Consider the following 14,555-nt stretch of genomic DNA (forward strand, 5'->3'; position numbering starts at 1 on the left):
TGGTATTCTGAAATCTCACCACAATGTCACCGTTATCCATATGGCATCTTTCATTTTTCCTGCTTTGGTCTTTTGGTTACTTTTGTTCAGAGGACTCATATATTTCATTAACTTTGGAAAATTTTCTGCTATTATCTTTTGAAGTATTTTATTCCACTTATCCACTTTATCCTCTCATTCTGAAAATGTGTTCAGTTGGATGTGGGAACGTATGAAAGTATTTTCCGTGTTCCTAACTTTTTTTCATACTTTTCATCTCTTGTCAAGGAATTCCTTAGTTCAATCTTCCAGCTCTCTAATTAGTTCTTCAGCTGTTCCCATTCTGATATTTTATCCAACTACATTTTTTTTTTTGAAATGCCAGTGATCAAAAGCTTAAAGACCTCCATTTGACTCACTTAATGTAATATCTGCTTCCATGTCCGTGCAGATACTGATCAAACGTATTCTTGAGTCACCTGTCTTTTTCAATTAACTTTACTTTCTCAGACGTTCGTCCTTCCATTTGTTAAATTTTCTGTCTCCTTCCATGGGGTGGTTTTCATGTGCTTACTGTTGTGAGCTTGAAGCAGGAGCTGGTAGGCCTCCCCCCACCTGCCTGCGAATCCCTTGACCATCTTCATGAACAGGCTCCCGTGCATCTGTGTCTCTGCTGGACCGCACTCTGCCAGGGCACCCCCCGCCCCTCCCAAGAGCCAGCAGTGCCTGGGAGTTAATGTTCCTGGGGATGTGCTAATGCCAACAGAGGATATAAATCCTCCAGGTCTTCACCCCTCAATGGGGACACCTTTGAGGTGTGACCTGTACTGTCGCCAGAGCTCCCCACTTGAAGCCAGAGTTATCTTCTGAGGGCCTCTGTTTGCTTTCAGGGAGTGAGCGGCCACTCCCTTCCTGGTCCCACATCCCCACTCTCCTATCCGTTCTTCCTGGAAGAATGTCCTAATACATCAGCTTCCCCATAAGTCTTCATCTCAGAGGCTGTTTATAAAAATCCAGCAGAGGGAAATAATGCCATTTGCAGCAACATGGAGAGACCTAGAGATGATCATAGTAAGTGAAGTAAGTCAGAAAGAGAAGGACAAACACTGTGTGATATCACTTATATGTGGAAGCTAAAATATGACACAGGTGAACTTATCTATGAAACAGAAACAGACTCACAGATGTAGAGAACAAACTTGTGGTTGCCAAGGGGAAAGGGGGTAGAGGAGGGAAGGAATGGGAGTTTGGGATTAGCAGATGCAAACTATTACATATAGGATGGATACACAACAAGGTCCTACTGTATAGCACAGGGAACTGTATTCAATATCCTGTGACAAGCCATAATGGAAAAGAATATGAAAAAAAATATATATATATACATATATGTATAACTGAGTCACTTTGCCGTACAGAAGAAATTAACACAACATCGTAAATCAACTATACTTCAATAAAAAAAAAAAAGAATCCAGCAGAGGGGGGATGGGGGAAGGGATAAATTAGGAGTTTGGGATTAACAGATACACACTACTATATACAAAATAGATAAACAACAAGGACCTACTGTATAGCACAAGGAAGTCTACTCAATATTCTGTAATAAACTATAAGGAAAAAGAATCTGAAGAAAAATGTATATGTATAACTGAATCACTTTGCAGTACACCTGAAATTAACACAACATTGTAAATCAACTATACTTCAATTAAAAAAAAAAGAATCCAGCAGAGACAGTGCTTATGTTTAAGTGGAGGCTGGGCAGGGCTCTCTGTGAATCCTGCATCCATTTCCACAGCCTGGGTCCAGTGAGTGGGGAGGAGCCAAACAGATGCTTAAACACATAGAAATGGATACACAACACAAGACATGGGTATCTCTTAAGTCTTTTCTAGAAATTTGTAAGAAGAGGCCAGAATATGTGCTCAGTCTGCTTTCTTGGCCCAATCTCCATAAACATCTATTTAGTTTTTGTTCTTTTGTAAACAATTTTTATTAGAGTATAGTTGATTTACAATGTTGTGTTAGTTTCAGGTGTACAGCAAAGTGATTCAGTTATACATACACATATATCCTTTTTTTTAGATTCTTTTCCCATATAGGTTATTATAGAATATTGAGTAGAGTTCCCTATGCTATACAGGTAGGTCCTTATTAGTTATCTATTTTATATATAGTAGTGTGTATATATTAATCCCTATCTCCTAATTTATCCTTCCCCCCTTTCCCCACTGGTAACCGTAAGTTTGTTTTCTACCTCTGTGACTCTATTTCTGTTTTGCAAATAAGTTCATTTGTACCATTTTTTTAGATTCCACATATAAGTGGTATCATATGGTGTTTGTCTTTCTCTGTCTGACTTACTTCACTTAGTATGATAATCTCTAGGTCCATCCAAGTGACTACAAATGGCATTATTTCGTTCTTTTTTATGGCTGAGTACTATTCCACTCTATATATGTACCACATCTTCTTTATCCATTCATCTGTCAATGGACATTTTGGTGGCTTGCATGTCTTGGCTATTATAAACAGTGCTGCTACGAACATAGGGGTGCATGTATCTTTTCAAATTATAGTTTGGTCCAGATATATTCCCAGGAGTGAGATTGCTGGGTCATATGGTAATTCTATAGTTAGTTTTTTGAGGAACCTCCATACACGGTTCTCCATAGTGGCTGCACCAATTTACATTCCCACCAGCAGTGCAAGAGGGTTCCGTTTTCTCCACACCCCCTCCAGCATTCATTGTTTGTAGATTTTTTGATGGTGGCCATTCTGATGGGTTTTGTTCTTTTAATCAAAAGCCAAAGCTACAAAAGCAGAGTGATGCAAAGTATTTGTTCCTGACGGCACACTTCTATCCTTTGAAGCACAAGTTCTGCTGCAGACCCTGAGCTTGGAAGTCAGTCCCTCATTCCACGACTGAGCTCTTGTTATATGTGTCCTCACCACACACACAGTAAAGGGCACAGCAGCCGAGGCTCCTGCCCTCACAGAGGATGAGGGCTTGGAAGCTCTGAGACTAAGTACTCACTTTGACACAGGAAGCTCTCACTTGCAGAAGTTAATCCTAAGGAAGGTATCTGAAAGAGGGGAAGGAAAACTATGTCTGTGTAAAGATGTTGATGTTCACAAGCCTGAAAATGTGTGAAGCAACCTAAGTGGGTAACAGAGGAAAGGATAAATACTGTATGTGGGCCCACTGATAATGCAGAAATGGAAAATGATAGTGGTCAGAACCATGGTGATCCCAGACACTGCTTATAATGTGACCGTAAAATTGCATATACAGTTGATTCAGATCAATTCTATAAAATACATACGCATGCAGGCCCAGATGGAGGGCAGGCACTCTATCTAAAAATACGAGTGGTCTCGAGGTAGTAAGACGACAGATGGTTTTTCTCTCTTCTGTTCTCAAATCTCTTTGTTTTCCTATTTAAATTTTTTAAAAGTTACTTTATTTCATTTATTTATTTATATTTATTTAAAAAGAAATATTTATTTATTTGGCTGTACCGGGTCTTAGTTGCAGCTTGCGGGATCTAGTTCCCTGACCACGGATCAAACCCGGGCGCCCTGCATTGGGAGCGTGGAGTCTTAACCACCGGACCACCGGGGAAGTCCCCCAAAAGACTTTTTAAATTGAAATATAGTAATTTACAATGTAGTGTTAGTTTCAATTCTACAGCAAAGTGATTCAGTTAAACATGTATCTATTCTTTTTCAGATTCTTTCCCATTATGGGTTATTCCAAGGTATGGAATACAGCTCCCTGTGCTATAAGGTAGGACCTTGTTGTTTATCTATTTTATGTATAGTAGTGTGTGTATGTTATTTAAGCTTTTTTTTAAAAAAAAGTTTGGCTATTAAAAAAATGTTACCAAATGATTCTTAGAGTTAAGAACCCGGCCATCTGTTCTCCTGGAATCTTGATTGTTACCTGACTGGCCCCTTCTTGATATCCAGGTCCCAGATCAAATGCCACCTTCTGGGAGCAGCGACCCAGTTACCTCCACCCCCAGCTCCCACTCATTCCCCCGCACATTCTGGTTTCCTCTCTTCAAGGCTGAAGAATTCGATCTGGAATTCTAGCTTCTTTCTGCCTCTGTTCACTTGTTTGCCGTTTGTCTCATGCAGGTAGAACGTAAACCCTGTGAGAAGAGAGACCCGGCTCTTTTAATTACCTGTATCCCTCGTGTTTTCAGCGCCGAGCACTGGCGCTTTGTTGAATGAATGTGTGCATCCATTTGTTGAATGAATGTGTGCATCCACTCACCCGTTCCATCGTCTTAATGTGTCACTTATAAAACACCCTTCAGGGCTCCCCTCGTGGTGCAGTGGTTAAGAATCCACCAGACAATGCAGGGAACATGGGTTCGATCCCCAGTCCGGGAAGATCCCACGTGCCGCGGAGCAACTAAGCCAGTGTGCCACAACTACTGAGCCTGCGCTCTAGAGCCTGTGAGCCACAACTACTGAGCCCGTGCACCACAACTACTGAAGCCCGTGCACCTCGAGCCCATGCTCCACAACAGAAGAAGCCACAGCAATGAGCCTGCCCTGTGCTATACAGTAGGTCCTTATTAGTTATCTATTTTATATATAGTAGTGTGTATATGTCAATCCCAATCTCCTAATTTATCCCTCCACCCCATCCTCTGGTAACCATGTTTGTTTTCTACATCTGTGACTCTATTTCTGTTTTGAACAGATATTTCTGTTTTGAACAAATGAACAAATAAGTTCATTTGTACCATTTTATTAGATTCCACATGTAAGTGATAACAGTATATCCTTTCAATGTCACATTAGAACATTGCCTATGAGGTCCTGCGAGGGGTTATTGAACTCTCTAGGGCTGCGCCGCCCCATACTGTAGTCACTTGTCACCGGTGGCTTTGTTTTTAAGCTTTAATTACAATCCACTAAAATTCAAAATTCAGTTTTCAACCATAGTAGCCACATTTCAAGTAGCACATGTGGCTACTGGACTGGATAGCCAGATGTGGAATATTCCATCATTGCGGAAAGTTCTATTGGAGAGTGCTGGTCTAACGGTTGGACTTTGTTTAATTTACCATTCACTATTTTTTTTAAGAAAACTTCCTTATTTACGTATTTGTTTATTTATTTATTATTATTTATTTTGGCTGCACCAGGTCTTAGTTGTGGCATGTGAGATCTTTGTTGCGGCATGCAGACTTCTTAGTTGCGGCATGCATGTGGCATCTAGTTCCCCAGCCAGGGATCAAACCCTGGCCCCCTGCATTGAGAGCACAGAGTCTTACCACTGGACCACCAGGGAAGTCCCTCCATTAACTTTTTTAAAATTAATTAATTAATTAATTAATTTTTGGCTGCGTTGGGTCTTCTTTGCTGCACGTAAGCTATTCTCTAGTTGCGTCGAACGGGGGCTACTCTTTGTTGTGGTGAACCGGCTTCTCGTTGTGGTAGCTTCTCTTGCTGCGGAGCACGGGCTCTAGGTGCGCGGGCTTCAGTAGTTTTGGCATGCGGGCTCAGTAGTTGTGGCGCACTGGCTTCGTTGCTCCGCGGCATGTGGGATCCTCCCGGACCAGGGCTCGAACCCGTGTCCCCTGCATTGGCAGGCGGATTCTTAACCACTGTGCCACCAGGGAAGCTCCTCCATTCACTATTGATTCGGGTGAGCTTATAAGTCACATTCCAACTTAAAGATTTTTGTCCAAATAGATTTCCATCTGTGGGAAAAGACAACCCCGAAGGTTCCAGTTTTACTGCCCTGTGAGACATGAACTGTTCAATTTATCTCTAAGCACAGTTATTTTGCATACCTTTGCTAACTGACTAGATAAATCTCTGTTTCTCAGATTTTCCTTTGAATGAACTTTACCATCCTGCTGATTGCATCATTAATGAGCTTAGCGGATGGAATGGTGGTTCCCAAAACCTCTGCCGTGTCCACATCTGTTGGGTGTCCCTGTGAATGTCACCTTATTGGGAAAAGGGTCTTTGCAGATGTCATGAAATGAAGAATTTTGAGACGGAGATCATCCTGGGTTCCTCACGTGGGCCTTAAATCCAACGATAAGTGGCCTTACAGGGGACAGGAGAGGAGCCCCGGAGGAGGAGATGATGTGAAGAAGACAGGGCAGAGAGCAGAGAGGTGTGTCCTCCAGCAAGGGTGGCTGCAGATGACTGACGGTCACCAGTCACTGGGAGACAGGCAAGGATTCTCCTTGAGAGCCTCTGGGCGAGTGTGACCTTGTGGACACGCTGACTGGGGCTTCTGGCCCCCAGAACTGGGGGAGGATACATTTCTATTGGTTTAATTCATCTGGTTAGTGGTAATTTGTTACTCTAGCCCTAGGACACTAATACAATCAGTTCAACAAACGTCTGGCCTGTGCTCATTTTATTGAACTATATTCTATGAGAGTCATGCTTTTAACTTGAAAAAAATGTCTTTTGAGATTTGCCATTTATATTCAAGTTCTGCTCTTCTTTTCTCTCGTCTTCCTACATTGCTTTTTCGCCTTCCTGCCCCTGACGGTGTTTGAGACCCAGCCTTTGACCTCCTGTCCCAGCCCAGAAGGAAGAGCTAGTCCAAGTGGGCAGAGGAAGGGGAGCTGCCTGGAGCTGGGAGCACAGACACTGGAACCAGCCTCCTGGCTCAGCCCTGGCTCTGCCTTGAGCCGTGGCACCTTGGACAAATCCTGTGTCCTCCCTGGTCCTTGGCGGCCTCATCTGTAAAATGGGGGTAGTAACCACCTCTGAGGACTTTTAATCTCCTTACGATAGAGATGGAGCTCTCCACCCAGGATTGAGGGAATTCACTGATGCCATGTGCAGCGAATCAACATATGACGTTGATTTCGTCATTGTCCTGTGAAAGGACAACCACAGTGCTTTGTCTTTTCAGGTGTTAGGTTGTTAACCTGTATGTCCACAATCTCTGCTTCCTGGCTTGGGCTCCCCGGGAAGTGAACTCAGAGAGTTTGTGAGCAGGGAGAACCCTGGGGTCCAACAACTGTGGGAGGGAGTGAGGGAGGGAAAAAGGCTGTGAGAAGGGCCCAAGCCTTTCAGCATCGTCTTGAGTTGAGCCGATGCAGCCAGGCCTGTACCCAATCCCTGGCCGCGGGCCACCCCTGGCAGGTGCACCCAGGTGACGGTGGCTCCCTGCAGTGGGTGAAGGGGGTGACAGCTGAGGCCTTCCGCTGACAGCCCTCCTCCTGGCAGCTGCGCCACTGGGGAGGGAGCTGGGGATGAATCAGTCCCCCTCAACTCCGTCCTCCAGGCTGTCTTCAGGTTTCAGTATCCAGGGTGGGCTGGCTGTGGCATCATCCTTCCCTGGCTGCGGGCAATGTCGCAGGGCCACCTTCCTCCACCTCACCCCCACGCCCCACGCCCGCCTCTCCCTCTTCTGCCTCTTGTTTGCCCTTGATGCTGACTAGTAAAGAAATGGAGGGGAAGCTGTGGGGAAGGGAGAGGCCAGATCTGAGCTGGGAGGCGGAACGCCGTAGCCTCGGGTTGCCGTACTTCCCCCATCCGTGGAGCTGTGTGTCCTCCAAGGCCTGGGCCAGCCTCACACCCCTGTCTGCAGCAGCAGGGGGGCGGCCTCTCGATAACCCAAGGAGCTACTCTTTAAAAGCTCGAATTCCAAAGGGATTATTCCTGTCAGGGGAAAGGAATAAAAGGAATCCACTTCTGTAAACACGAAACAAAGATCAGAATAAGAGTTTTAAAGTAATGCTCAGCTAAGCCACCGAAAGGCATGGAAGATTGTACCTTGTTCTGAGAGGGGTTTTCCTTTCTGATCTGAAGACAGAGAAGTGGGTCCCATGTAGGATTGGGCAGGTGGGAACGGGCAGGGGTTTGAGACAAGAATCTCAAGCTCCCTGACTGCTGAGAAAGGGTGAGTGTATTTCTCCTCAGGACAGCACACCACCCTGTCCGCAGGGCAAGGATGGAGACAAGGTCGTGGGGGTGGAGAGGCTGATGCTCCCAAGGTCAAGGTTGACGTTGCCTCTCTCTTCCTGGATTGGGATCCACTGAGCGCTACACCCCATCCTGCCACGTGGCAGCCGTGAGACCCCTGGAGAGTCACTCACTGCCCCTGGGCTTTGGTTTCCTCGTCTGTATAATGGGGATAATACCCGGTGTATCAGTAATGGCCTTGTTCGTAGGCACGGAAACCAAGTTTGCCTAGGTAAACCGGAAGGGAAGTTACCGCAGTGGGTGGAACCCTGGAGGGAGGGAGAAGGCGCAGGAAGCTGGGATGCAGAGAGGCAGGCCTGGAGTCACAGCAGGATGGGTCCACGTGCTGCTGTCCTGCTGTTCCACAGCCTCGCTCACTCGCTCAGGGCCCCCGCTGTCCCTGGAGAGGGCGTGGGACTGGCCAGGCCAAGGTCCCCCCACCTTCTCCCCCTGGGCTGCGCTGCAGCTTCATCAAGAAGAAAGCTCAGATTCCCAGCCTTTCACCCCCACCAGGACCACACAGGATGACAGACCAGGTCTAGTAAGAGCAGAGCTGTTGCTGGACAGCAAAAGACAGAATCGCAAACAAAAATCCCCTCCAACGGCTGGCACACCTACCCTCTCTGGCTGTTATGAGACATGGTCAGAAGAGCTTTCGGCAGTAGTGAGTACTCAGTAAGTAGAAGTCACTGCTAACGGATTCATGAAGCGGGGTGGGTTCATAGCAGGCACGTCTACTCAGGAATCAAAAGGAGTCAACTCCTGATAAGACGGCATGGATGATTCTCAAGACATGAAGACTGAACAAAAGAAACCCGCACCCAAACTGTACATACACACTGTATGATTCCCCTTGTATGAAGTCCCAGACGTTCTAGGAAAAAAATCTGAGCTATGATAGATAGATAGAATCAAAAGATTCTATTAGATAGATAGAATCAAAAGATTCTATTAGATAGATAGAATCAAAAGCAGTGCTTGCCTCTGGAGCAGAGACATAGGGTTCAGGATGGCCCGGAGGGGGACACGGGGGGATTTTCCGGGATGATGGACATGTTCTATATCTTGACTAAGGAGGTGGTTACTCAAGTGCAGACACTACTAAAACTCATCAAAAGACACATTTGAAGGCTGTACATTTTAGTCTATGTAAATGACACCTCGGTGAAAATGTTTTACAATTGTGATCTCTTTCTTGTCATCAATTGATGCAAGGTGTCTCCCCAGTCAAGTATCTCTGCCACAAATATCATGATACTAAGAACATAGCCGTATAACAAATTATTTCAGACTCCATCCAACTCCCACATGTTTCAAACATCATTTTATTTTATTTATTTTTTGTTCTTCAACCACAGTCTTTTTTTTTTTTTAAGTGAAGTGAGGTTGAGCACAATACTAGGGAAGTTACAGGTGTACGATATCATGATTGACAATTTTTACAGGTTATACTTTGCAGTTATCACAAGATATTGGCTATATTCCCCATGTTGTACAATATATCCTCGTAGCTTATTTTAGACCTAATAGTTTGTGCCTCTTAATCCCCTAGCCCTATGTTGCCCCTCCCCCCTCCCCTCTCCTGCTTCTTTTTTTGTTCTATTCACTATTTTATTGTACTTTTTAGATGCCACATATAAGCGATATCATACACTATCTGTCTTCCTCTGTCTGACTTATTTCACTCAGCATAAGTCCATCCATGTGGCTGCCAATGGCAACATTTCATTCTTTTTTACGGCTGAGTAGTATTCCATTTTATATATGTACCACATCTTTATCCATTCATCTCAAACATCATTTTCAATGAAAATGAAAAATTCCCAAAGTGCAAGGAGTTTGTCTTGACGGGTTTGGCTGTATCAGTAGGATGATCTCTCCACGTGCCCCAACCCCTACCTCCCCCCAAACTGAGAACAAACATGTAGAACACATTTATAGAAAGCTGACATTGTGACATCCAGGCGTGTGATCAGAGGACTAGTCTTCTCGAGGAAGGAATAAACCAAGTTGAGTGTTGAACTCGCGGGGTCATCATGATAGGAGCACATACTAGTCTGCCATGGGTTGGAGAAAAAATCAGTGTCTGTAAGTGCTGTTCTGAGCTGCCTTCCCAGCTTACAAGCCACTCAGGGATGGGCGGCCCACCCCCCGGCCCCCACCTGGGTTATTCCTGCATCCACGTGGGCTGTGCGGAACACGCTCAGTGAATCTTTGCGCGTTTGTATTGATTTGAAACCTGATTCCTCTGGACAAATAAACACACTTGCCAGGACTGGGCTATTCCAGCCCTTAGGTTGGTCCCCCACCCAGGAAAAGCCTGGACAAAGCAGGCATTCTTATGAGAGCCCAGAACAACTTCAGCCCAGATGTTGCAAGGGCAGTCGTGACCTTCACGTCTTGCCAAATGCAGAGACGGCTAATTGCCACTCCCAGCATTCCTTCTCAACTTACTCCTTACTTCCTCTTTATTTGTCCCTATTTTTAACTGGGCACATAATGACCGGGAGTAAAAGACTGATTTCCCTGCCTCCTTTGTTGCTTGTGGTGTCCGTGTGAGTTTCTTCTGGCCAGGGTGATGCATTCTGGGGGACTTCCCGGAAGGCCGGCTAAAGGGAGCTGACTCAGCAGGGTGGAGCCTCTTTTTGCATTTACTTCTCTTCTCCTGGCTTGCAGATCTGGCAGCCTGGCAGCCTGTCTTGGACCCTGAGGAAACCTTCAGGAGGGAAGCCAGGCGCTAGGATGGAGCCCCAGAAACATAGGTGGAGTCTAGATCCCACCATCCTTGGATGCTCGCCTCTGGACTTCCTTTATGGAAGGAAGAAATAGGCTTCTAGCATGTGTAAGCCATTCTTAGTTTTTATATTTGTGTTTCATGCAGCGAAATCTAATCCTCAGTGACCCATAAGACAAAGGTTCCCTTTGCTCCTTCTTTCACTGACAGCCATCCACGGAGCAGCCTTGGCCTGTCCACCCTGCGTCCTGGAATTCACTGAGGGTAGTTCTCAGGCACATTTGCCCTTGTAAGAGGACATCAGGAAAAGCAATGCTTCGCCCCAAAGAAGTATTATGGTACCACTGGAAGTAGAATTTGGAATTTTGTAACTTTTCTGTATAGAGCTAGATACACGTAGGGACTCTAAGGAATATATATATATTATATATATATATATATTTTTAGGTTCTTTTCCCTTATAAGTTATTACAAAATATTGAGTAGAGTTCCCTGTGCTATACAGCAGGTCCTTGTTGCTTATCTCTTTTATATATAATAGTGTGTATCTGTTAATCCCCAACTCCTAATTTATCTCTCCTCAGCCCCCAACTAGTTACGTTTAAGATCGAGGCAAATATATGTTTAGAAAGGCTATACATTAATGACTTATTGGAGGGAGCCACTGTGCACATTAATTTTCTCTAGTCTTTGGAAAGCATTTTCAATGGAAAATTATATTCTCTAACACAAAAAACGACACCTCACATCAAACATTTCTAAGAATGGTGGTCTCCTGTAGCATAGTTACATATAAGTTTGAGCTCTTCTCTTAAAACAATGGAATGGTTGGCAGAATTAGTAAGGAAATTGCTTTTGAATACAGAAGTTGAAAGTTATTTGATTTAGAAGTGATTAGAGAAATTTATTCACTGAGAAGTGTCATAAAACTGTAACAAAAGTCATTATTCCTCCAAATACTGTAATTTGTGTACAACACACAGGCTGATTTATGAAACGTTTTTCTTCCCCATGAACGATGAGTTTATTACAAACAAGCAGGTAAATTGAATTTTTTGATAGCTTTGTCCTTCCCCACGACATCATTGGCTCTATAGTAAACTAACATATCTTCCAAACAGTCCCATACACACACATGCAGCATTCACCTACCCTTTCTCTCACAAAGTCAGTCTCATGTTGAGGTAAAAAGCGTTTAGAGTATTCTAGATGATTCTAACTTAAGAAATTAATGATCAAGGAATCCTGTCTAATTCACTGTACTTCTTGCCACCTCTGAGTATGACCATGGAAATTTTATCACAATTTTTTTTTTCTTTTTTTTTTTTGCGGTACGCGGGCCTCTCACTTGTGGCCTCTCCGGCTGTGGAACACAGGCTCCGGACGCGCAGGCTCAGCGGCCATGGCTCACGGGCCCAGCCGCTCCGCGACATGTGGGATCCTCCCAGACCGGGGCACGAACCCGTGTCCCCTGCGTCGGCAGGCGGACTCTCAACCACTGCGCCACCAGGGAAGCCCTATCACAATTCTTTAGATATGTATGCAAACATGTATGCCCACACCCTCGCCCTCTGCACCAGTTGTTTGTTTTAAGTTAACCTCTCACACTTGCTATATTGATAAAAATCAAGTTTCTCTGTGGTTGGTATCTGGAAACTAATTTTGATAAATCAGATGAACAAGTCAACAATTGGAAAATGGTGCCACTGACTTGCCCAGGACCTGACTCTCTAATTTAATAGATCACAGAGCCCTTCCTTTTAAGTGCACTCCTCCCATTTGAAAGATGAGAGTTACATAAAGAAAGGGACAGAGGAGATAACTTTTAACAGATTTTATTTACTTTTATTTATTTATTTTGGCTGCCTTGGGTCTTTGTTGATGTGCGCGGGCTTTCTCTAGTTGCGGCGAGCGGGGGCTACTCTTCATCGCAGTGTGTGGGTTTCTCATTGAGGTGGCTTCTCTTGTTGTGGAGCACGGCCTCTAGAGCACGGGCTCAAACCCATGTCCAGGGCTCGAACCCATGTCCCCTGCATTGGCAGGCGGATTCTTAACCCCTGCGCCACCAGGGAAGTCCCAGAGGAGAGAACTTGGATGCAATGCTCGGGAGAAGCTCTTGCAGCAACATTAGGTTATTTACATTCAACGCTCCATATTCATTTACTGGACAGTTTTTGGTGGATACGGTTTCTTGTTGAACTTGAGATTTCTTACAGCTCACGTCCATTAGGAAAGGAGGAGCAGTAACAAGTTATATACTGCAAAGAAGCGTTACACGTTCAATGACAGTTGCCTAAGAGAAGGCTGGAGATGTCATTTCGTCTGTGCTGTCTTCCTTTTCTCAGGTAGGTACCTTCGGTTCTGTGAGCTGGCATGCTTAGCGTCCAGCCAAAAACACAGGGCAATGGGACCTCCCTGGTGGTCCAGGGGTTATGAATCCACCTTCCAATGCAGGGGGCGCAGGTTCAATCCCTGGTCATGGAACTAAGATGTCACATGCTGTGGGGCAATTAAACCCGCACGTCCGCAACTACTGAGCCCACGCACCACAACTAGAGAGAAGCCAGGGCACCGCAACAAAGAGCCGACGCAGCCAAAAATACATTAAAAAAAAAAAAGTTCAAAAGGGTGAGTTCATAAAAACAAAACAAAGCAAAACAACACAGGGCAAACATGATGTACACCTTCGATTGCTTAATCCAATAAACAAGCCTAGAGCATGAACGTAGACGTCATGCCTGTTATTATAATCATGGTTGAACAGGCTTGGCTGGACTTCAGTCATCTATCACCAGCAGTTTGTGCTTGCATTTGGGAGCAGTTCACAGACACGCCACCCTCTTTCAAGCCAAAGCCCATCCCTTGGCTCTTCCCCTCCACTGACTGTGGTCAGTGCAGTGGGTCCAAGGTCTTGGATCGCCATGGCTGCCATATCCCCACCTGGATTGGCAAGGTTGGCTGAGTGAGTGGCAACGATTACAAGGTTGTTCCCCAGAAATGCCTTCTGCCCTGGCTCATTATTGCTTTTTAAAAACTTCATTCATTGTTTTTGTTTGATTGCATTCATAAGTTACAGGAATAATACATGCAAGGCATGAATACATTCTCCTTGTAAAAATTAAAACATCTGAACTCAACAGCACCATCAATTAACTGGATATATTGACATCTATAGACGACTTCATCCAACAGCAGCAGAATACACATTTTTTCTAAAGCTCACATGGAACATACACCAGTATGGACCACATTTTGGAATAAAAACACACCTTGACAAATTTAAAAGAATGGAAGTCATACAATGTCTGCTCTCAGATCACAATGGAATTAAACTAGAGATCAAGAACAGAAAGATAGCTGGGAAATCCCCCAATACTTGGAGATTAAACGATATACTTCTAAATAACACATAGGGCAAAGAAGAAATCTCAAGAGGAATTTAAAAATATTTTTAATTAAGTGAAAATGAAAATACGACTTATCAAATTTTGTGAAATCCAGCAAAAGCAATGCTTTGGAAGAAATGTATAGTATTGAATGCATATATTAGAAAAGAAGAAAGATTTAAAATCAATTATCTAAGCTTCCACCTTAGAAAACTAGAAAAAGAAAAGCAAATTAAATCCAAAGTAAGCAGAGGAAAAGAAATAATGAAAATTAGAGCAGAGATCAATTAAATTAAAAATAGGAAATCAACAGAGAAAAATCAATGAAGCCAAAAGCTAGTTCTTTGAAAAGATCAAAGAAATCAATAAGCTTCTAGTCAGGCTAACTAAGAAAGAAAGAGAGAGGACAAAAGTTACTAATATCAGAAATGAGAGAGGGGACATCAGTACAGATCTCATGGACATTAAAAAGGTAATCAAAGAATAGTATGAAC

The 14,555-nt window shown here is 44.2% G+C and overlaps 1 long non-coding RNA gene across 4 annotated transcripts in view; it reads left to right on the forward strand.

Annotated features, from left to right (window-relative positions):
• LOC109552303 (uncharacterized) overlaps positions 1–14,555 on the forward strand; it is a 55,295-nt gene that overhangs the window by 28,468 nt on the left and 12,272 nt on the right. For 2 of the 4 annotated variants that reach the window (XR_012331273.1, XR_012331274.1), the window contains exons 4-6: positions 3,716–3,772; positions 4,308–4,560; positions 12,892–13,020. This is a non-coding gene — a long non-coding RNA (uncharacterized lncRNA). The remainder of the gene's footprint in view (positions 1–3,715; positions 3,773–4,307; positions 4,561–12,891; positions 13,021–14,555) is intronic. The other 2 variants (XR_012331275.1, XR_002179098.3) reach the window with 2 other exon arrangements.

The sequence above is a fragment of the Tursiops truncatus genome, chromosome 4 (genome assembly GCF_011762595.2).
Source record: "Tursiops truncatus isolate mTurTru1 chromosome 4, mTurTru1.mat.Y, whole genome shotgun sequence".
Lineage (NCBI taxonomy): Eukaryota > Metazoa > Chordata > Mammalia > Artiodactyla > Delphinidae > Tursiops > Tursiops truncatus.